At 48.0% G+C, this 22,586-nt stretch overlaps 1 pseudogene; it reads left to right on the forward strand.

Moving 5' to 3' along the window:
* LOC140689644 (eukaryotic translation initiation factor 1 pseudogene) overlaps nucleotides 1–20,318 on the forward strand; it is a 75,185-nt pseudogene extending 54,867 nt beyond the window's left edge.
* The last annotated feature ends 2,268 nt before the right edge of the window (nucleotides 20,319–22,586 follow it).

The following is a 22,586-nucleotide window of genomic DNA, read 5'->3' on the forward strand; positions in this document are numbered from 1 at the left end:
GCAGGGCAGACGGTGGAGGAAAGATCAAAGGCTCAGAGAGGTAGCCTGCAAGGCTCAGAGACATAGAAAACAAATTCATGGTCACCAAAGGGGATCGGGGAGGGATAAATAAGGAGCTTGGGATTAGGAGATACAAACTACTGTATATAAAGTAGATAAACAACAAAGACCCACTGTATAGCAGGGAGCTATATTCAGTATCTTATAATAATCTGTGATGAAAAAGAATCTGAAAAGAACTTATAAATATATATACATCTATATACACATACACATACATATATAACTAAATCACTTTTCTGTACACCTGAAATTAACACATGTCAAATCAACTATTCTTCAATAAAAAACAAAAACAAAAGAATCGGTCTGCTCTAAGAGATTGGAAAACCCAGCATCTGACTATGCTCCTTGGAAGGGCTGGAGGACACTTACCAAGATGATAAGGAATTCACTGGTGAGGGGAGTACTGGCATCATAAAGAAGCTCAGTGGTGGCGCCCTCAGCAGGGCAGCCAGGCCTGGTGGTAGGAGATGTTATCACAGAATAGGGCTCCCAAGAGCAGTGGGGGTGAAGTTTTGCCCTCAAGGCTGTGTTGATTCTCCTGCTCTTTGTTCGAATACAATCTGCAGGACCGGGATCTGATTGTATGAACCTTCTGCAGAACAGCCAGCTGGTCTACTATCTTATGATGTCATGTCAACCAGACCCTAGGGGCAGGAAGGGACAGTACCCTTGATGCCATGGCAGGACGCATGTTCTCTGGAGGGTGGGAGACCAGCCCTACAAAGACTTTGAGGCCTGGCCCACTTGCGGTGTTTTTAGGGACCCAGTAGTCCAGGGCATGTTGGGTCACTCCTCCAAATAAAGGGAGAATTATTGTACCTTAAACTTCCTACCTCTAAGGAAAAAGCACAATGCTTAGTAGGCCTTCTGGGGCCTTCACACTTTGGAACTGCTCTGACCCATTTATCAGCTGGTGCAGAAAGTTTCTGGTCTGGAGGAGTTTTAAGTGGCTGCCCAATATGGAGGGGCTGTACAGGAGCCAGACAGGGCAGCTTTGATCCTTGGGCTAGACACGCCACAAGCAGTGGTCCAGGTCCTATGTCATCTGCCTTTGTGCACTGACCCCTGTCCCTCACCTCCCACCCATGACCTCATGGGGGTTTCCATGAGGAGTCAACTAAGGAGAAAAAAGCCCAAGCTTGGTTCATGAACAGATCTGCTCCGTATGTCAGGGGGGACAAGGATGGACAGCATCTGCTCACAGCTCCGAGCCAGGGTATGAGAATCCTCGTCAGGGACAGAGCATCACGCAGTGCACCTGGCCATCCACTTTGCACATCCAGAAAAGCGCCCCAAGGTGAGGAGATACACGGATTCGTGGGCTGCATGAACTTGCTTAGCTGGTCAGTCAGGAGCCTGGAAGGAGTGAACTGGAAGTTCAGGGATGAGGAGACCTGGGGAAGAGGCAAGTGACTGGACTGGCCAGGAGTGAGCAGAGTGCGAGGGTCTTTGTATACGCCCCAGAGAGGCACGAACAACCGAGTGGACAGGACGACTTGGCCAGAAGATGTCAGATCTCCTCGGCCCGCACTGTCTGGGTGCCTGAGCAACGGAGGATGGAGATCGAAAGGATGAGCCACGTGGGGGACCATGCACAGCTGACCCTCAACTTTAACAGAAGCCTTTTTTATTACTTGACTCTGCCACTAATAATGCTTCCACCAAAATACTCTCATCTGATATTAACATAAGGACACCCCTCTCTTTGTAGCTACAGATAAATATCTTTTTCAGCCTTTCATTCTCTGCTGTTCCGTAATCTTATGTTTTAGAAGTCTCTCATTAAAAAGCAAATAGCTGTACTTTTAAAAACTAGACTGAGAATCTTTGCCTTTTAGCTAGAATATTTAAAATGTCTATACATATATAGATTAAAATGTATTTAAAAGTAAAGTATATATATTTTGATATATGTTTAATTAATATATATATAATTGATATATAAAATGTTGATATATTTGGGTGTTAATTTAGCATAAAAAATGGTTTCTTTTCCTTCCCTTTTTTAAGAATACTTTTTTTTCATTCATACCCTTGCTCTAATCTTTTAGTGAATACCCTAGAAATTATGCCATGAATTCCTTTTTAAAAACTGAGATATAATTGAAGTATAACATTATATTAGTTTCAGGGTTGGAACATAATGATTCAATCTATGTATATATTATCAGATGATCACCACGGTAAGTCTAGTGAACATCCATCATCATACATAGTTAACAATTTTTTTCTTGTGATGAGGACTTTTAAGATCTTAGTCTTGGCAATTTTCAAACAGACCACACAGCATTATTAGCTATAGTCACCAGGACATCCCCAGTTATTTTATAACTGGAAGTTGGTAACTTTTGACCCCCTATTTCACTCTTCACCTGTGAATTCTTTTTTTTTTTTTAATGGAGGTACTGGGGATTGAACCCAGGACCTCATGCATGCTAAGCACATGCTCTGCCACTGAGCTACACCCTCCCCCCTCTCCCACCCATGAATTCTTAATCTATAAAAATCTGAATGCAATACCTTTACCTCTCACCCAGAAAGAACAAGGATCTTGGACATTTGAACTCCACGTAACTCCTCTTGACTTGGGTGTTATCCTGCCTAGAACTTTAATTCTGTTCTGATTTTCTCAACCCCACCAGACATTATTCATGCTGCTTTGTACAATCCACGGTTGTATTTATTTGTACTTTTGTTGCTCTTCATTCCTTCTCCCATCTGGAGACTTCAACTGTGATCACTTTCCCTCTCTCCAAAATACATTTTCAGAACTCCCTTCAATAAGAGCCATCTGGTCATAAAGTCCCTTGGTCCATATTTCACTGTCACTCTCAAAAGGCCTTTCCCCTGAGTAGAAAATATTAGTTTAGGCAGTTGTCCTGTGAAATTCTTTTTCCAAAATAAATTTTCCATAGTAGTCCAACAAGTGAGGAAGAGAGAGAGAGCGCTCTCCTGACTGAAGCAGGGATGGAAGATCCAGAACCCTCCTTACTCAACCTGCTCCCCAACTCAGTCAGCCTAGAGCACCCCCTGGAAATGCTAGAGAACCCCAAGACACAGTTTGCAAATGATACTTAAAACTTACAAATCAACATAAACTCACCGTCGCCTAGACCCTAAGGAAGTCCAGTGGGCAGCACTGGTGATGTCCATCCTGCCCTGTTCAGGGAAAGTCTCCCTGAGTCTGAGGCAGGGACTCTTCTGGCCTGAAGAGGCCATTGGTGCTACGGGGCATAAATGAATTCTTACACCCATGGCAACCACGGAGGACCATGGACAGCTGTGCAGGTCGTACACTATTCAAAGTTTCCTGGCCCAGGAGGCAAGTTGGATCTGAAGTCCGGTGCACGTTCTACTCTTCTGACTGGTCCCTGGGTTAGATTAGGTCCACCTTTTTTCTAATTCACATGCAGGTTCTACAGTACAGGCCAAGTGTGGGGCGATGACTAGGATGAAGTGCCACAATCACGCCACCTGCCTTTCTGAGCTCAGTCTCCATGCTCACTGGGCTTCTTGGTGACCCTGTAGACTTACTGCAATTCTGAATCCAGGAAGGGGTGCCCTGGGGGACATGACCTAGAAGGGAACCTCTCCTTGGACAAGTGAATTGGTGTCTGACTTACAGCCCTTATGCGCATGTGGGGTCCACCTCCCTGGACCCAGCAGGATTCCAGGAACTGCGAATTGGCCTTAAGCCCTGAAACCCTTGGAAAGCCCTTGGGAGAGGCATTTAGCTCCCACCCACCCTGGTGTCTATGGGGCCCTCCACTGCTGGCTGGGATCCAGTCTTAACTTTCCATCCCCCTCCCCCCATATTCCACTGCTCCAGTGACAAAAGCCTGGAACAACAATGACACCCAGCCAACCCAAGAACAGGGCTGTGAGCAGCGTCTAACGCCCTCCTCAGTTCCCGGGGGCCCGTGGGGAGCGGGCGGGCTGCAGTGATGGGAAAACACACATTGTCTGGGGGCGTTGCGGATACAGTACAGATTATTTTTAGCAAATTGTTCTGACTGAGTGAAAAACCTGAAAGATAGTGTTGATAATCATCCTTCTTTTAGGGCCACAGATGGCGCTGCTATAATTAGACGCTTGTTTCTGGGTGATTCTGCTGTTCCGATGAGAAGACACCTTGCTGGTTGCAGAAACACATCACTGAAGGTTTATTGTTCAGTTTGGGGCGATCTTTTCCTCTTTACCCTTCAGGATTAACCACATTTGTGATAAAAAGTAAATTATTCACATGCCTCTCAAGCTAATATTAGCCTGAATGTAAATAAGAGGTTTGGGCTCTCTTTTGTCCTCCAATCCCGGTGACAACCAGGAATTATCCCCTGCTGTCTGCCCTCCTCCTCAGAGGTACTTCCTGGGCCCCCAGCCAAGCCAGATTCCGGTATCTCATTCCATCCCACACTTCCTTTCATATCCATGTTTGTCATTTGCAACTGTGAATTTATCTGTGACACACTCAGACTCATGTTTGTCCCGTTTGCTGGACCATAAACTCCACAGCTCCCAGATTCCTTACCTTCAGAAACTTGTGCAATGATGCATGTTTGTTCTTTTAAGCTGTTCAGGTGGGTGGACATTTGTTACGCAGCAATGAGTAACTAGCTCATATCCCAACTGCATCTCGATCTCCTGGCTCTCTGAGTCAGAGAGGAGTTATGTTCCCTCACAGCTTCCAGCAGTGTGCCCTCTGTTCTTCTCCCCACTTCTCTGTCCTCGCCAGCACCCCCATCCCTCTCCATCCCTCTGGCCCTGGCTCAGGAAGAGACACCAACAGAGGCCAGCATAGACCATGACGGAGGGGAGGGCAAAGCCCCATTGACCAGGGTGCCAGGTAACCTGGAGAACCAGGGAATCTCATAGTCCATCAGGAGCTGGGCTGAGAAGGAGACTTGACCTTGTTCCCCTCCCCAATGCTAGCTCAGCCTTATTTTCTAACTCTTCTCGATTCCTGAGCTCTTCTTCCATGCATCCTTCTGATCCTACCACAGGGGAGCCATGCTGTCACCTTCTCCAGTCTGCTTGAAGACCATCACTCTCTGAGTCCACTAGTGAGCTCTTCCCTTGGTCCTAGTGCCACTGACTGGTAGTCTTTGGGAGGCTATATCTTATCAACAAATCCAGTGGTTGTCCTTGGACAAGACTTCCCACAAAGAGAAGGGCTCCCACCCATTGCTCAGGCCCAGGCCTTCTGCCCCCAGGGCCCCTACCAGACACAGATCACTTCCATTTGATAAATGCCTCTACCCTCCAGAGTCTCCTGCACCCTCCTGCTGCTGACCACCCTGACTCCGGTCCCTGCGTCCCGCTCTGTAACACACCAGCTGAGACAGTGGACAAGCATGGGCACTTTCTTCTCCTTTTCTGATTAAGTTTTAATTTTTGCAAAAGTAATCCCCACGTGTAGGGTGCAATTCAAATAGTTGAGGCTTATGGTGAAATGAGGCCATCCTCTGCCTCTGTCTCTTTTTTCAAAAGGACTTTTTTTTTTAAATTTTGGAGGGAGGTAATTAGGTTTGTTTGTTTGTTTGCTTGTATGTTTGTTTGTTTGTTTGTTTTATTTTTTAGTGGAAGCACTGGGGATTGAGCCCAGGACCTTCTGCATGCTAAGCACACACTCTACCACTGAACTATACCCTCCCTCCCTTCCCCCCTTCCCCACCATTTGTCTCTCTTATTCCGTTGTCCCATTCCATGGGGGCTACAAAGTTCATTTTTTAAATTTTCTTCTGAAAAAATAAGGATATATGCTTTTTAAATTTTTATTATCTTTTGAGATTAGTTTTGACTTTCTATTATAATTGAGGAGGATTTGACACTTGTGCTCCCACTTTCCTCCCTCACTCATCATCCTAATGTATCTTTACATCACAACTTTGGGTTAAATTAATAGTCAGTGTTTATCACCAGAAACTGACACAACATTGTAAACTGACTCAACATTATAAACTGACTATGCTTCCATAAAAAAGAATGCAAATGTAAAAAAAAATAGCATTTACATTACCAGGACTATTGAAGAACCAAACAGAATATATCCTTTCTCATAATCCACCCTTCTATGTAATAGGGAAGAACAAATCTGACTCCATTATTGGATCTGTTTCTTTAACTTTGTATTCTTTTGCTTTTGCTACAAGCTAATCACTAAAGGAATGTTGCCTATAAGCTTAAAGTATACATAATGGCCCATCTCTGGGAACCCTGCCTCCCAGGTAATGAGTGTTAAGCTAAAATACCTTTGTTTAGCTCACAGGGAACATCCTGACCAGACCCACCTATGAATGGCTGCAGGAAGGAAGAAATAAACACAACCCCTCCGAGGCTGATCAGAATGGGAAAGGTTTGACTTTACCCTGTCGCCCTCTGTAGAAACAGTTTTGTTATTTTTGTTTGTTTGTTTGTTTGTTTTTTGTTTTTTTTTTTTTAGTGACTGATAATTCCATACTAGAGAACATGCTATAATTGAGTTAATATTACCATGGTTAGTATTTCAGTTGTTCCCACCCTTTCACAATCACAAGCGATGCTTCCATGAGCCTTGTGATAAAGGCCCTTGCACATGTGGGCAAGAACACTTCCAGGACAAAGTCCGACAGTGGGATCCCTAGATCGGAGGACATGCATGTGTAGTTCTGATTCACGTGCCCTAATTGTCCCTCAGGGACAGTGGTTATCAAAGGTTGGGGCTTGGCCCACCTGGGTTTTTTCTCACTGATTTATAGCAGCCAGTGCCTGCGACATCAGATGAACAGATGATTATCCATAGGCTACTGTCTTCATATTATAGACACAAACACACCTTATTCTTTTAATGACTGTATGACAATTCCATTTTAGGGATGTTCCTTAATTTTATTCTCAGCTTATCGTTTGCCTTTTTCATTTATGGAGGAGGGGTAATTAGGTTTGTTAGTTTGTTTTAATGGGGGTACTGGGGATTGAACCCAGGACCTCATGCATGCTGAGTATGCACTCTACCACTGAGCTATTACCTCCCCCACCCACCCCCCATCCCCTACCCCTGCCTTTTTACTTTAATCAGATGTTTTCTGCCAGGCAGAAATATTTGGCTCTTATCTGGTAGAATCAATCAGTTATGTTATTCATGGCCTCCAGTTTTGTAATATCAAGCCTCCAATCCTGAGAGCCCCTTTTAAGGCATGGTGTCTGGGGCATCTCCAAGAAGTGATGTCCCGCAGATGGGAAAGTTGCCACATAAAAAGGTGTCTGACAGCAGCTCTGCACACCACAGTCAGCCACGGAGCTCTGCAAGGAACTGCCCCTAAACACGGCCCCAACCACTGGCATCACAAATGGACAGTCCCAGACCAGGGGCCCAGGCCAGCTTCAAGCACTCCAGCAGCTGGAGTGGAAGGTAGGAGGCCAGACAGGTGGGTCCCTCATACTCTACTGCAAGGCTGGATGTGCTGGAGGCTGCTCCAGCTCCTTGTCCCCCAGCCTTCTGCTCAGCTTTCTCCATCCGGCCCCACGGTATACCGCAAACTAGTGAGCGGCTACTTTGTGCCAGGACCTGCACTGGGGGCTGGGACGATGGTGAGCAGATATCCTCCATGATGTGGAGGTCAGTGGTCCACGGAGGGCAGGCTCCCAGCTTAGTCCAGAGAAGGAACACTCACACTGAGCACTGACCCCAGTGGGAGCTGCCCAGACCCCAGGACAGGGAGACTGAGCCGCACATGAAAGGGGCGGGAGGCAGGAGGGAGCAGGTGAGGCGGGAACCAAGGACCAGAGCTGTGGCTGCTGCCCACCTGGGAGGCACTGCTGAGATTCTACGCCCAGGACAGCCCCAACCATGCATAAACCCAGCGGGGAGATGCACCCCCGCCCCGCGCGCACCCAGCGAGGCCAGCAGGGGGCGCCCCACACACCGAGGGGCAGTGGCCCAGTCTCAGAGCCACAGGACCTCAGGGGATGGCCAGGCTCTGGCAGCTGGCGGGCTGAGGCTCCTGTTTTGACTTAACATAGATGCTCAGTTTTCTCATCTATAGAATGGGGTCATGTCAGGGCACCCCCTGGCATTGGTGAGGAGTGACCCACGTGAATCCTCGGATCAGTGAGCCCTACTCAGTGAGTGTAGATGGAGGGCGGTGAGCCGAGTCCACCCATTAGCCAAGCCATGCATCGCAAGCACACTCACTCATCCGGAATCATATTTTCTAGGTATCTTACTAATTTCATCCTCACTGCAGTGCTTTGCGGACTTATTCGTCTCCATCACAGATTTCAGCACGCCCTGCACCTCTGGGATTTCCCTGGACCACAGGGTCCCCATGCGCCCCTATCCTGGGGGATGCTCTAGGATTTGGGGTCAAAGGTTGAATCGCACCTATTAACCCCCTGAAAAGGGTGTCCCTCACCCCTTTCCCAAAGGTGGTGACAGGCATATATATCAGGTCCTGGACAAATGCTGCTCCCTTGGGATAGGCATAGCTTTCCCTGCAGGAGCGCCCACCTGTATAGTCCTCCTACAGAGGGACCACCCTGTGCACTGGGAGGCGGGCTGGTGCTTACCCTCAGGTGTCCACCACTCCCTCTGCAGCCCCAGCAAAGGGTTTGCATTTAGAAGGTCAGGAAGTGGTCCTTCTTACAGGGCGGCCTTAAATTATTTCAGCTGCACCGAGGTATTTCAAAGTCAGACCAAATAAACATGTGCATCTAAAAAAGGCAAAAGAGGGTCATTTGAAATAGAGAAGAAAGCCTTTCCCATATCCTGAGGGTGTGGCCAGACTCCCCCCACCTCCCCAACCCCCGAGAAGCTGTTCAGGGTTTGCTTTGGTTTTGTGTGTTTGCCAAGACACAGAGCTGCTCTTGCTTTGGGATGAAAGCATTTTCTTTTCAATAAAACGTGAGGCAACCTAAGTTTCCTTCCCTGATTTGCTCTGGGGCCTCCCCAGCCCCCTGCAGCTGTCGGGGCCACATCTTTAAAGGGTTTGCTTTTCCTGAGAAGGCAACCATGACCCACGCGATGTTATCAACCAATCAGGCTCAGGGCAGAGAGGAAGGGCGATGTTCCCCAGGCTCCCCCACACAGCATCCCCCACCCATGGTCAGATACAAGACACGCCCCTCTACTTCCCCAGACGCTTTCTTGCTCGCTCCCCCTTCACATCGGCCCAGTGCCCAGGAGACACAACCCCTTTTCCTGAAGAGTCTGGATTGAAACCAGTGTGGGAATCACCTTCTTTTCTTTTCTTCTTGCAATTATGCCTCCAGGCTTAAATCCATCATCTAAATGAAGCCCAAAGTGAGGGGACCATCTGCTACAACTTTCTGTGTGTTGTCCCCCCATCCGGGCCCCCTGCTGTTGCATTTCCACTCATCCTCAGCTCCTGGATCACAACAGGGACAGCCCATACCTGGCCCCACCTGAACCACATACAGATGCTCTGACACAAGTGGGTCTTCGTGTCTAAGCAGTCTGCCGTGGGACCCTTACCGCAACCCCATCTCAGTGGAGCATTGACACAAACAGGGGCCCCTCTCTTCCTGCTCCTCCATAAGCTCCTGCTCATTCATTCATTCATTCAACAACGTTGACACTGGGCTCAAGATGGCTCATTCAACATATCCTCGGAGCCTCTGAAATAGCAGAATATGTATAACAACAAATACTTAGGAGCCCTGCAAAACTAGAAAAAGTGCCACCAGCAGACCGGAACATGGGGGATTTCCAGAAGAGAGAGAAAGAGCAGATGAGGTCAGATTAGTGGTGAAACCCAATATCACAGAGGAGCCCAAGAGGCGGGACCCCACCCCCACCCCTGTCCAGAGGGTAGGCACGTTGGCCATGGGGGAAGGTGCAGGCCATCGGACATGGATGCAGAGAGTGGCTTGAAGGGCCATCCAAGCAGTTGAGCCAGTGCCCCATTTGCTCCCAGGGGACAGCCAGAGTGCTGCTTTAAAACCAGACAGAGAGCTGCAAGGTTCATCCCCAGGACACCCCATCCCGCAACTGCATCCAAAATGAAAGGTCAGGAGTCCCCAGATCAGAGCTCCAAGAAGGCACTCTCCCTTTGCTCCTCCCTGCCTGTCGCCACGTGCCCGGGCGCAGGGGTGCAGCGTGGCTGTGACTGGAGCAGACAGTCCCTGACAGAAGGGAGGTTTACTTGTGCCACAGAGCAAGAGTGATCAGTCAAGACTACAGACAGTTCCCAAGCAGGCTTGGCTCAGGACCCCCTGAACATGTTCAAATTGCTCCAGGGCCCCAGAGAACTTTCATTTCTACGGAGAAAACTTATCATAACAGAAGTTAAAACTCAGGAGCATTTTAAATATTTACTCATTTCTTTAAAAATGATCACAGAGCCATCACACATTGACACAAATAACAGAACATTTATGAAAATAGCTATCTTCTAAAAACAGTTTATTCAGTAAGAAGAGTGACATTGTTTTATATTTTTCCAAATCTTGCCAACATCTGGCTTAATGGACAGCTGGATTGTCATATCTGCTTCTGATTTCAATCTGTCAGGATGTCACACATCATGTAGACTCTGGGAAACTCTGCTGAACACTCAGGAGAGGAAAATGTCTTTGTATTCCTATTAAATAACTTTGAGTTTGTGGCCTCCAGAAAAAGTCTCAGAACCCCCCAGGGGTCCACGGACCTCACATCAAGAACCACTGTCCTGACACTCGTTTACACACGGGATCAGACAACCAAGAATCCCCATTCATTTGAAGGAGATCAACAGTTTGCTAAAGAAGAACCAGACAGACCCTGAAGAAAAAAGGATAACACAGGAATCAGAAGAGGACATTAAAGTAAGTATAATTAACATCCTTTGAGAGGTTCAACAGGATATTAGAAACAGTCCGATGGTGAGTAGACAAAAAGAAAACACAGAAAAATCAGTACTTCTCCTATATATCATTAAGAACTAGATAGCATTTGGAGCTGGCAACAAAAATCACAGATAATCAAGGCATAAACTTAATCAAATTCTGGAAGACCTACCTACAGATTTTAAATTGTATTGAAGAACATACATTGAAAGATGTATTACACTTCCTGCCAAGCCTCGGTATTATAAAAATACTGGGCACATCCCAGGGACTTGTTCAAGACCTGGGACACGATCATCCTTTCGCGCCCAATTTCCCTGTATCACTGGGATTCTCTGCTCAGATGTCACCACGCCCACTTCCAGATCCACTTCCTGTGTGGGCTTCTTCCCCAGCCCTGGCAGGGGTGGGGAGAAGCATCCGGGAAAGGGGGACAGGAGGTCAAAGGTGGAGCTTGGACTCGCCAGCTGCATGTAAGACCTGCGCTGTTTTAGAGGGTTTAGCTAACATCTAGCAAAACCTCAAATGCACAGTTCCTCTTCTAGGAATTTTCCATTAGTTGCAGAAAAGATCCCGTTCTTAGTGGAAAAGCCATTCGTGGAACTATAAGCAGAGAAAAGCAGGAAAGTCTACTGGATAACTTGCAGGCTCTCGAGCCAGGCTCCAAACTGGACTTTATCATTAGGTTGCTGTGTGAGCCTGGGCAGGTGGCTTAACCTCTCTGTGCCTCAGAGAAGCTCCTCACATGAAAAATGGGAATAGTAGTAACAAAACTCAGCGTTTTGTGAGGCTCCAAAGAGTTAATAAATGCATAATACTCAGCCCAGTGTTTGGCATTTGGTGAACACTCACTACCCACTGGGTCCTATAATGCCCTGACCCATTTCTATACAGAGCACATTTATATGCATCCCTGCATGTTGATACGTGCCCCAAACTGTACAAACTGGACCGTTTACAGTGGTCGCCTGGAAGCGGGGGTGAGCATGGAGGAAGGGGGTCAATGTGGATGTCCATCCTCTTATGATGGGTCTACTGATAAATTCTTCCCGCTTTCTCTAAAAAGTACTAACTCATGTAGGTAGGTACTTAATAGGTGCAGTATGTAGGCGGATGGACAAGAGCTGAGCAGACAGAGCCCTGGGACACTAGGCCTTTCTCCCGTCCCACGGGCCACCCAAGAGTAGGCGAGGGGGTGGGTGCATGGAGGGGGGCGCCTCCCAGTGCCGGGGCCGTGACGTCTAGCATCGCTAGTCTTCCTTCCCTGCGCTTTGCTCCACCTCCTGGGGCCCAAGTCCCCCAAGTAGACACAGTCACTCGGTGAACAGTGATCTCATCTAAAAATACACAGCCTTCAGGAGGATCCAGGGTCCATTAACCTGGCTTCGTGCGAACAGCCGGCCAGGTGCTGTTTGCGGGAAGGGGGCTGGCAAGCAGAACGCAGGGGATGGGGATCAGGCACCAGTCTGAACCCTGGACCCCTTAGGCGCTAGAAGGCAGGTGCACCCGTCACCCATTTCATTTCCTCCAGGGATGGCCTGGGGCCCGGGAAAGATGCAGGGGTGCGGTCTCCGGAGTCCATCTTCCTCCCACTCACCCCTCCTCCCCCTCCTCCTTCCCCCACCCCTCCTCCCGCCTCCTCCCCTTCTTCTCTCCCTTCCTCTTCCTTTCTTTCTCCTCCTCTTTCCTTCCCTCCAGGCCCCCTTGCTCTTTCTCCCCATCATGCCCCTCCTCTTCCCTCTTCCCATCCCCGGCCCCTCCTCCTCCCCCTTACCCCTCCTCCTGCCTCTCCCTCCTCCCCTTCCTCCTCCACCCGCCTCCGGACCTCACCCCCTTTATCTTCATCTCTCCATCCCCTTTCTCGCTACCCCTCTTTTCCTTTCTCCTGTCTCCTTCTTCTCCCCCTTGCCCTCTCCCTCCCTCCGTCCGGGTAGCAGAGGTGGGTGGAGCTGCCCGGTGCTCCCGCACCTGCTCGGCGGCCGCGTGTGTTCTCTGCCTAGGGCTCCGCAGGCGGGAGGGAAAGTGGGTCAAGCATGGGGCTCAGAAAGGAGCCCGGAGACCCGAGGCCCCTGCCAGGCGCGGGACCGGGAGGCGGCCTCCGCGTAGGACGCCGAGGATGCGGGGCAGCTGCGCCCTTTCCCCCCGCCCCCCACCAGCCAGCCGGCGGGGCCCGAGACCTGCCCTTAGCGGAGCCGGACTCCCGGGGCGCGACCGCCTCTCTCCGCGCGGGACCGTCCTGATGGGTCCACAGCGCCCTGCACGCCCGCACTTCTTCAGATCCCACCCAGTCCGAGGTCTTCCCCTCCGGGATGTGGTCCCCGCCACCCCTCCCTGCCCTCTAGTGTCAGCCGCGGGCCTCCGCAGCCTGGAGTCCCAGCCATTGAGCTCGCCTCTGTGAGCACTTCTTCGACACCCCCAGATCTTCTGCACAGGTGTGGGGGGCCCTGGGTCTGCTCCAGGGAAGCCTCCGAGGGTCTGATGCCTGGACGGCCCTCTTGCCTGTCTACTACTGTGCCCTGCTCCTGCCAGTGGCCCTGAGGAGAGCTGAAGGTACTGTCCTGGGGCAAGGACTGGTCACTGGGACCATGGAGGTGACAGGGCCTTCCAGGCATCAGTCCCTTGGTGTCCCTCTGAGCAGTCTCCCACTCAGCAGACCTGCCCTGTCAGGGGCCCCTCGCTTCGTCCTTGTACATCTAGTGAACTTCCCCATTGGTCAGGGCCTTGAGGCTCTACCATCTCCCAACACACTCTGAGCTCTCCAGCTTTGGAGCGCCTCCAGGAGCCCAGCCTGGTCCTGGAAAGCCCTACCCCATGGTCACCTGACCCACATTTCACCTTAGCCCAGAGACTTTCTAAAGCCTCTCAAGAGAATACTTCTCCCTCCCCAGGCACCCCTGACTTGGTCTGCATCCTTCAGTGACCCTGGCAAGAGCTGGCAGGTCCGCTGCCTCTGGGAGGCTGGCCTCTATGAAGGCTGGGCCTGAGCTGAGCTTCTCACCTGGGAAGCAGGAGGCCTGGAGGGGCTCAGGGATTGCCACGATCACCCTGAAGGCTCCAGGCTTGAGAGGACTTTGTTGTGGGAACCCTGCAGTGACCACATCACCGTTCATGCACGTCCAGTGTGTAGTCAGCAGCAGTGCCCCACCACGGTCAAGTCTGGGGGACCCCTTGTTAATCTGAACCCAGGCCCATGGAGCTCACCTAACTGGTCAGCACTTGGGACCCCCCCCCACCACCTCTGGGCTCTCAGAAGGGCTGACATTGGCTCACAAGCCCTCCTCTAGTCCACTTAAGAGGACAGTTGGAAGGGGGGAGGGTAGAACTCAGTGGAAGAGCGGACACTTAGCCATGCACGAGGTCCTGGGTTCCATCTGCAGTACCAACGTTAAAGACAAACAAACAAAAAAACCAATAAACAAAAAACAACTAATTGCCTCCCCACAAAAAAAAATCTTTAAACTTTTAAAAAAAGGATTGTTGGACGTGAAAGACTCCCACGATGAGAGGGGGAGGGGGCATGGGAAGAAAGGAGAGCTGAAACAGGCAATTGATAAAAGGTGACATTTTCAGCACCTGGAGAGGACACCCAGGAGTGTGGTCAGGGGCTGCTCTCCTGGGCATCCAGGCACCAAGTCGGCCAGAGCTGCAGACCCCAGGCCTACCCTTTCCCCTCATAGCTCTCCCTGTGGGGAAGTGGGGACAGAGGGGTCCCCCAGACCACTCCAGGCAGTCCCTCAGCCAGTCGGCACCAAAGTCAACCGGGCATGAGTGTTTTGGAGTGAAAAAAACCGCAAATGAATTGCAGCTAGGGCTCCCAAACACACCACCATCCCACCCACTGACCCTTTGTTTCGAAAACTTTGTGTTCAATAAATGGCACTTACATAGGAAAAACTCTGTGCAACTTCTGAATGTGTTCCTTAGGAAGCTGGACAGGGATCCAAGAGGACCCTCAGGGGAGGAAGAACCAGCCCCCGCCCCAACCCCCTAGGACATGTCCCCTGGTTACACCCGGCAGGGCTGGATTTGAACACCTTGCTTGCCACTAGAGCAAGGGCTGCCAGTCCCTGCCACTTCCTCTCCTCGGCGACAATGTGGCCTCCCAGAGCTCGAGCCCTGCCAGCTGGCTCCTATCCTCTAGGACCTCAGACAAATCATCGAACACAAACACAGAGGCCGGCGGATCTCTCAGTAAACACCGCTCAGGAAAAGCAAGGCGGAGTTACGAGAAAGATTTCAATTGAGTCGAACTTGGTTTTTATTTGACTTTTTGGTCACAGGCCCAGTTATCACCTTTTAGAATCTTCCTTCCTCCCCGTAAACTCCGGCGGAGTTCTGAGGTTCAAAAGTTCTCAGGGAGACCGACACTGGTTAATAGGACTTGGAAGGGTCTTTTTCTTGAAGTAACCCTCCTTTAATGTCTGTTTACGGCCGGGCGCAGTCTGTGGTTTCATGTAGTAACGTCTGATAAAAAGATGCCCAATGTATCCCGGGGCAAGAGACAGCTAATTGCAGTGCTTAATTTTCCCATGTGATGATTAATGAAAGCTTTGCTCATTTTGTGTGTGTGGGAAAGAGGTGATGTTACATGCGGACTTGAAAACTCTTTGGTGTCGCCATCCGGACACAGTGTGAGGCCGTGTTGGTTATCCCTGCAAGGGTTATTACGCATCTTTGAAAACAGACCAAGCTTTTGGGGCCAAACAGACTGGTGGGGCGTGGAGGGAGATATTCCCAGCCTGACTGTTACGTAACATCACACACATACATGACCAAACGTGTATTTCTTCCCCAAACACTAGGTAAACAATACACTCCAAAAATCAAGATCATTTGTCATTAAAGGTCTCAGCATTACTCATGTCTTAGACCTGCCACAAGGCTTTTCTCAAGAAGGAGAAGAAACCATGCCTACCTGTACCGCTTCTCCTACAGAACTTTCCTGCCTCCGAACACGTCGAGGGGATGGAAAGGCCCTGACCCAATGGTTGGAAGTCTGCTCAGAAATGAATCTGGCTATAACTTGGCTGTGTTACGTCGCAGAAATCACTGTCCTTCTCTGGGTCTCAATGGTCTTACCTATTAATGGACAGAAGGGTCATTTCCTTCCTCCTTTCTTTCCTTCCTCCCCGCTTTTCTCCTTCCCTCCATTCCTTCCCTTTCTTCTTTTCTGTGGATTTTTTATTGTGGAAGCTTTCCATCTCAAACATAACCAAATGTAGAAAGAATACCCCACTCCCAGCTTATTTTGAAGCAAATCCCTAAGCCTCCATCATTCATCTGTAAATATTTCAAAATTCTACTCCTTATCTATTCTTGTCTCATTGCTTGAAACAGCAATAATCTATTAGATCAAGATCCTAGGGGTTGACAGTTTGGGCTGAGACCAGCTGATGGTTCTTCGGTTGGTCCTTTCTGGCACTCTTCGTGTGACTTGATTGTGGTTGGACAGTCTTTGATGGCCTCACGGGTCTGGCAGTGGGCCGGGGTGCCCCAGCTGGCTACATGGATCCTCCAGTAGGCTAGCTCAGGCTTGCTGTCACGGTCAGTGGCAGCATTCCATGAGTTTCCAGTGGCAAGAGAGGGCAAGCCCCAATATGCAACCACTCCCCAAGCCTCTGCTTGTATTGAGTTTGCTAACGTCCCATTTGCCAAAACGAGTCATGTGCTGAGCCCAGAATCAACGTGGGACGGGGAGAGAAATGTACAAGGACATAGAAATGGGGGCAGGAATCCATTGGGAGCTATTACTGCAGAAATCTACCAGAGGAATATATTCCTAAAACACAAGGCTCCCCCCTACTTTTAACATAACCACAATTCTATTACCAAAGCCTACCAAATTGACTACAAATCTTTAATATGGACAGTATCCACTCAGTATCTAGATTTCCCCAATTGTCACGTAAATCTGGAGAGATGGGAACCCTTTGGGCAGTGTTGATGGGAATATGGTAAACCTACTGTGGAAAACAGAATCAAAGAGTCAGTATGGTTTGTGTGTAACCATTGTTACCTTTTTTAATGGTTTTTTTTTCAATTTTGTTGGTTACTTTTTCACATTCTTTTTTTGAAGTCTTTTAAAAATTTAATTAATTTGTTTATTTGGGAGGGGTTAATTAGGTTTATTAATTTACAATGAAGGTACTGGGGATTGAACCCAGGACCTCCTGCATGCTCGGCATGCACTCTACCACTGAGCTATACTCTCCCCACCCCCAATGTTAAGTTTTATATGAGTGTATGCACTCTTCTACAGCGTAAAATATATTTATCATCAAAAAAAAGTTTTGCAAACCCTGGACTGGTTAATTCCAAAGGTTTCTTTGGGCACCAAGATTCTGTGTGTCATTCTGTGTGCAGTTTACAGACACATGCCCTTGGCTTTGGAAACAAGCCCACCTCTCCCACTGGTTCTCAGGCAGCGCCCCATCCCTGGTGTTCACCGTCTCTAAGGCAGGGGACAGTGGAAGTGACAAGATCTGAAGGGTGCTGCTTTCTGCTACAGTGACCTTTTCTGGCCAGTGCTTTTATCTTAGCACCTGGGTCCATCTGCTTCCAGGATCTCCCACACCTTCTGCTGACCCATCAATGCTGCTGAAGCCACCATCAGAGCATCCCCAGAGAACCCTGAGGGTCCAGCAGTGCCCACCCTCAGACACTCTTCCCGGAGCTCTGTACTGTCCTACTGACTCATCGGAGGTCTTTCCAAGATTCTGCAGGGTTACGCCAGCAGGGCCCAATCGTTTATGGAGGCTGAGTCACTTCTGTGGGAATATTTGCACGTGAGGCCTGCAAAACTCTTAAAGCATGAGGGCCTCCTGACCTCACACCATTGCTTCTTGTACCAAATGTATTGGGAGACCAGGATCCCGGGAGAGGAATTGGAAGGAGGGGCGCTCAGCTTTCGTGCTTTCCTGTGACTGGTTCAGAGTGGGCACGTGACCCCGAGACCCGGAAGAGGAGGGTTTCCGGGAAAAGTTTCCCTTTACAGTGAGAAAAGCACATCACTTCCTTCCTGCTGGGGCCCCGCGGAGTGTGATGTGCTGTGAGTGCAGCCCCCTGGGGCCCACGGAGGAGAATTTGGAACGTACTGGGTGGACCAGGCAAACGCGCTGGCAGGGCTGGGCCTCAGGAATCACCTGCAGCCACTCTCTCGAGCTTCTAGGGAAGGGACGCCCCCTCACTGACACCACCAGCCTGGTAGCCAGTGGCGTCTGGCTGAGTGGGTCCTGCTCTCTGTCAAAGGGACATAGGCAGGAGGTCCTCTGATAGGTCCCATGCTGTTCGCAGCTCGGGAGCTCCAAGGGTTTGGGGGCTTTGGTGCCTGCCTGGCATAGGTGGGGAGGAAGGGTGCCCCGTCCACTGAAGTTCCCATCACAGTGGGGGTGAACAAGGGCAGTGCCGGCTGCTCATTTTGTAATTAGCAAAGGAGAAGGGGCTCTCTAGAAACGAGGGAAGTTGTAACAGTTCCAAGGACCTCTGACTTTGGTCTGAGCAGCTGCACCCTGTTGTGGTTTTATTGTCATCCATTGCCACACGATCAGCGCCTTTAAGGTTTCACAGGTGCTGTCATTTGTGCAATAATAAGACTCTAAAGTCCTTGCAAGCAAGTTCAGCTGGAATACACAATTTTCCCGTATGCAATATAGGAATTATTTTCTAAAGTATAACTGCACTGCCTAAGGTCTTTTAGCCAGGTGGATCCTGGTTCTGTGTGGTTTGAAGATAATATGGTTATGAGACTCCTCAAAGACTTAAATGTTGCAAATACAAAATTAGGTATAAAAGTGAATCTTTAGAGTGAGAAAATAAATCACAACCAATGAGAAACTTTAAAGAGCTGAAGGGGGTTGGGTATAGCTCAGTGGTAGAGCATGTGCTTAGCATGTGTGAAGTCCTGGGTTCAATCCCCAGTACCTCCATTACATAAAAAGAGCTGAAATTGCCACAAACATTGTAAATCCAGAAATAGAATATTTTTAAAAAAGAACTGCCTGACATGATTATATGATACTTGTTTCTCTACATTTTTGGCTAGACTCTGATTACCTTCTTATACAGCTGTTTTTTGGTCATATTTTTTACAAAGTGTATGAATGACAATATTTTACATGCCTCAGGCGTGAGCCAGCATTTCCTGTAAAGGACCTAGCAGTAAATGTATCAGGCTTCAGGGCCATGGGATCTGTGTCACAACTGCTCAAGTCTGTCACCGCCTTGTGAAAACAGCCCTTGATCATATGCGAACAAGTGAGCATGGCTAAGTTCCAATAAAACTTTATTTACAAAACAGGTGCCGACCTGGGAAATGACATTCGCAAGGTTTGGACACACACAGATTAGGAAGCTGCAAACACAGTGAATTAACAACACTCTATAGTCCAAAAAGTCTTTATGAGAACTCCAGGAACCAGTTAGGAAGCCACAACACCCCCAGGAAGCTGAAAGCTAAGAAGCACTGCACTGAAACAGGTAAAAAAAGTCATTTCACTTAAACTCCACCAACCCTTCCCCCAAGTGGGCACAGCTCACCACCAGGAGAACTTGCCCAACTCCCAGCTTCTCTTTTGGGAGGGCAAGAGTAGGACATACATCCAACATCCCAGCTTTTTAGGGGGCTGCCCGAGAGGCTGGTTTCTGTCTCCCTTGTCCCAGAGGCTAACAGAGAATCAGCATATCTTGGGTGCCTGGGGGACACTGAGGACAACGGAGAGCTTAGTGGCTTTTGGTGACACCAGAGTGCCTCCCCTACCACACACAGACAGGGACACAGCTTGTTGTGATCAGGAGACAGTGCCTCACTCATGGTGTCTCCCTTGGGAGGGAAAGAAAAGAGTGAAATAAGTTGTCCCACATTCCAGCTTTTGGGGGATTGCCCAGGGAACTGGTTTCTGTCTTGCCTGACTCAGAGCCCTGATGGAACTAGCACAGCATAGATGTCTGGGGCCACAGAGAACAAAAAAAGGTCAGGGGGACCAGTCACTGAGCCACCACTGAGGACTCGGCAGCTGCCCCTCGAGCCCCCTTGCCTGCCTTCTCCCGCCACCACCTTCTGCCGACCCTTCCCACAAGAACAAGAGGAATCACATTGTATTTCCACTATCCAGAACCTCTGGTCTCTCCACCCATTTACTGATGCAAGTAAGAGTGATGTTCTGCTTCCTACTGGCACTGAGGATTATAACTGTACAAGAATTCGACGGAGTAACAGCAGGAAGACCCTTACTACTGTCCAAGGGTTCGCTGATGATTACAATACAAACTAGTGAAGATGTTCAAGGAGAAATTTGCCTGCAATGGTACTGTAATGGAGCATCCAGAATGTGGAGTGAATTCAGCCACGGGGTGACCAGCAAAAAAACATGTGCCAGTTCCTCACAGAGACTGGACTGACTGAGGATGACCAGTGGAAGGCTCCTGGGTTTTAAGTGCTTCTGTTCTGGCTCATTGAAGCTTAAGTGAGGATTTCCTTGCAGTGAGTAGAATTTCCATTCTGTCCCCTGTCATAAGTTTAAAAACCTCACAGCTTGTATAATGGGACCATTTGGGGGTCAGCTTTGAACTTGGGCTAGTGTATCTCCTTCATGTAATAAACTGAAAATCCGAGCTCTGCAGGAAGAAAAAAAAAAAAAAAAGTCAGGGGTTTGATGCTGCTCCAGAGAACTTGCAATACTACAACCAGACACCAGAGGGAGCAAAAGACTACATGCTCCTGAGAAAGAGATCAGGAAACCGGTTACGGGATTACACAAACCCAGAGAGGTCACATCCCCACAAAATGTTTGAGAGGCCCTCAGAAGCTTTAGCCAGGCTGGCTGGTGAAGGTCTTCCTTGTACAAAGCCAGTCCACAAAGACCACAAGAGATGATTGTTCTTTCAACTGCACAAAACATAGCAACAAAAACAAAAACAAAAATAGCAAGGTATGTGAAGAAATCAGAAAACATGACCTAACCAAAGGAGCAAAATTAATCTCCAAAAACTGACCCTAAAGAAACAGAGATCTATGAATTACCTCAAAAAATGCAAAATAATGATCTTAACGAAGCTCAGCACAATACAAGAGAACACAAGTAGACAGCTAAACAAAACCAGAAAAACAACGCGCAAACAAAATGAGAATATCAACAAAGGAAAACCAAACAGGAGTTCTGGAACTGAAGAGTGCAATAACTGAACTGAAAACTTCACTGGAGAGGATCAACAGCAGACTTGATCAAGCCGAAGAAAGAATCAGCATACTCTAAGACAGGTCCTTTGGAATTATTGAGTCAGGGGAACAAAAAGAAAAAAAAGAATGAAGAAAAGTGAACAAGCCTAAAGGACATGTGGGACACCATCAAGTGGACCAATATTCACATTATGGAAGTCCCAGAAGGAAAAGGAAAAGGGGCAAAAAAGCTTATTTAAAGAAACAATGGCTGAAAACTTCCCACATCTGAGGAAGTAAATTGAATTTGAACATCCAAATTCAAGCATCTCTCAAGACTCCAGCTAAGATAAAATCCAGAGATGTACACATGAAGACACATTATAATCAAACTGTTAAAAGTCAAAGACAAAGAGAGAATCTTGAAAGCAGCAAGAGAAAAGGGACTCATCACACACAAGGGACCTCCTAAAAATGTATCAACAGATTTTCTCAGCAGAAATATTACAGCCAGCCAGATGGCAGTGGTATGACATATTCAAAGTGCTGAAAGAAAACACTGCCAACCAAGAATACTGCATCAGGCAAAACCGCCCTTCACAAATGGGGAAATAAAGACTTTCCTGAGTAAACAAAAGCTGAGGGAGTTCATCGTCACTAGACCTGCCTTATAAAAATTGTTACAGGGAGTCCTTCAAAATGAAACAAAAGAATAACTACAGAGCAACACGAAAGCATACAAAATTATAAAGCCCTCTGTTAAAGGAAAATATATAGATGCATGCAGAATCGTGTCATACTATAATGGTGGTGTGTAAATCACTTTTAATTCAGATGTAGATTTTAAAAGATAAAGGCATAAAAAACTATAACTATAAAACTTGTTAATTGATTCAAAATATAAAGAGATGTGATTTGTGACATCAACATAAAGGGAGAGGGAGAAATGCAAAGAAGAGTTTTTGTGTCTGATTGAAGTTAAGCTGTTATCAGTTTGAAACAGCTTGTTGTAACCATAAGATGTTTTATATAATCCCCACCATAAACACAAGGAAAACACCTATAGAAGATGCACAAAAGAAGATGAGAAAGGAATCAAAGCCTGCCACTGTTAAAATAAACACAGAGATGTATCAAGAGAGGGACAAAATAGTTAAAAGACATACAGAAAACCATTAACTAAACGGCATTAGTAAATCCTTCCATATCACTGATTAATTTAAATGTAAATGGATTAAGCTCCCCTTTCAAAAGACAAGGAGTGGCTGAAGGGATTAAAAAATAAGAGCCAATTATATTATCTACAAGAGACTCACTTTAGATATGAGGACATACAGAGGCTAAAAGTGAAAGGATGGAGAAAGATAGTCCATGCAAATAGTGATCAGAAGAGAGCAGGCGTAGCCATACTTATATCAGACTAAATAGAATTTAAGCCAAAACTGTCATCAGAGACCAAAAAGGGACATTATATAATGGTAAAAGAGTCAACTTGTCAAGAAGATGTAATTATAAATATATATGTACCTAACAGCAGAGCACTCAA

This window comes from Vicugna pacos, chromosome 27, assembly GCF_048564905.1.
Source record: "Vicugna pacos chromosome 27, VicPac4, whole genome shotgun sequence".
Taxonomy (NCBI): domain Eukaryota; kingdom Metazoa; phylum Chordata; class Mammalia; order Artiodactyla; family Camelidae; genus Vicugna; species Vicugna pacos.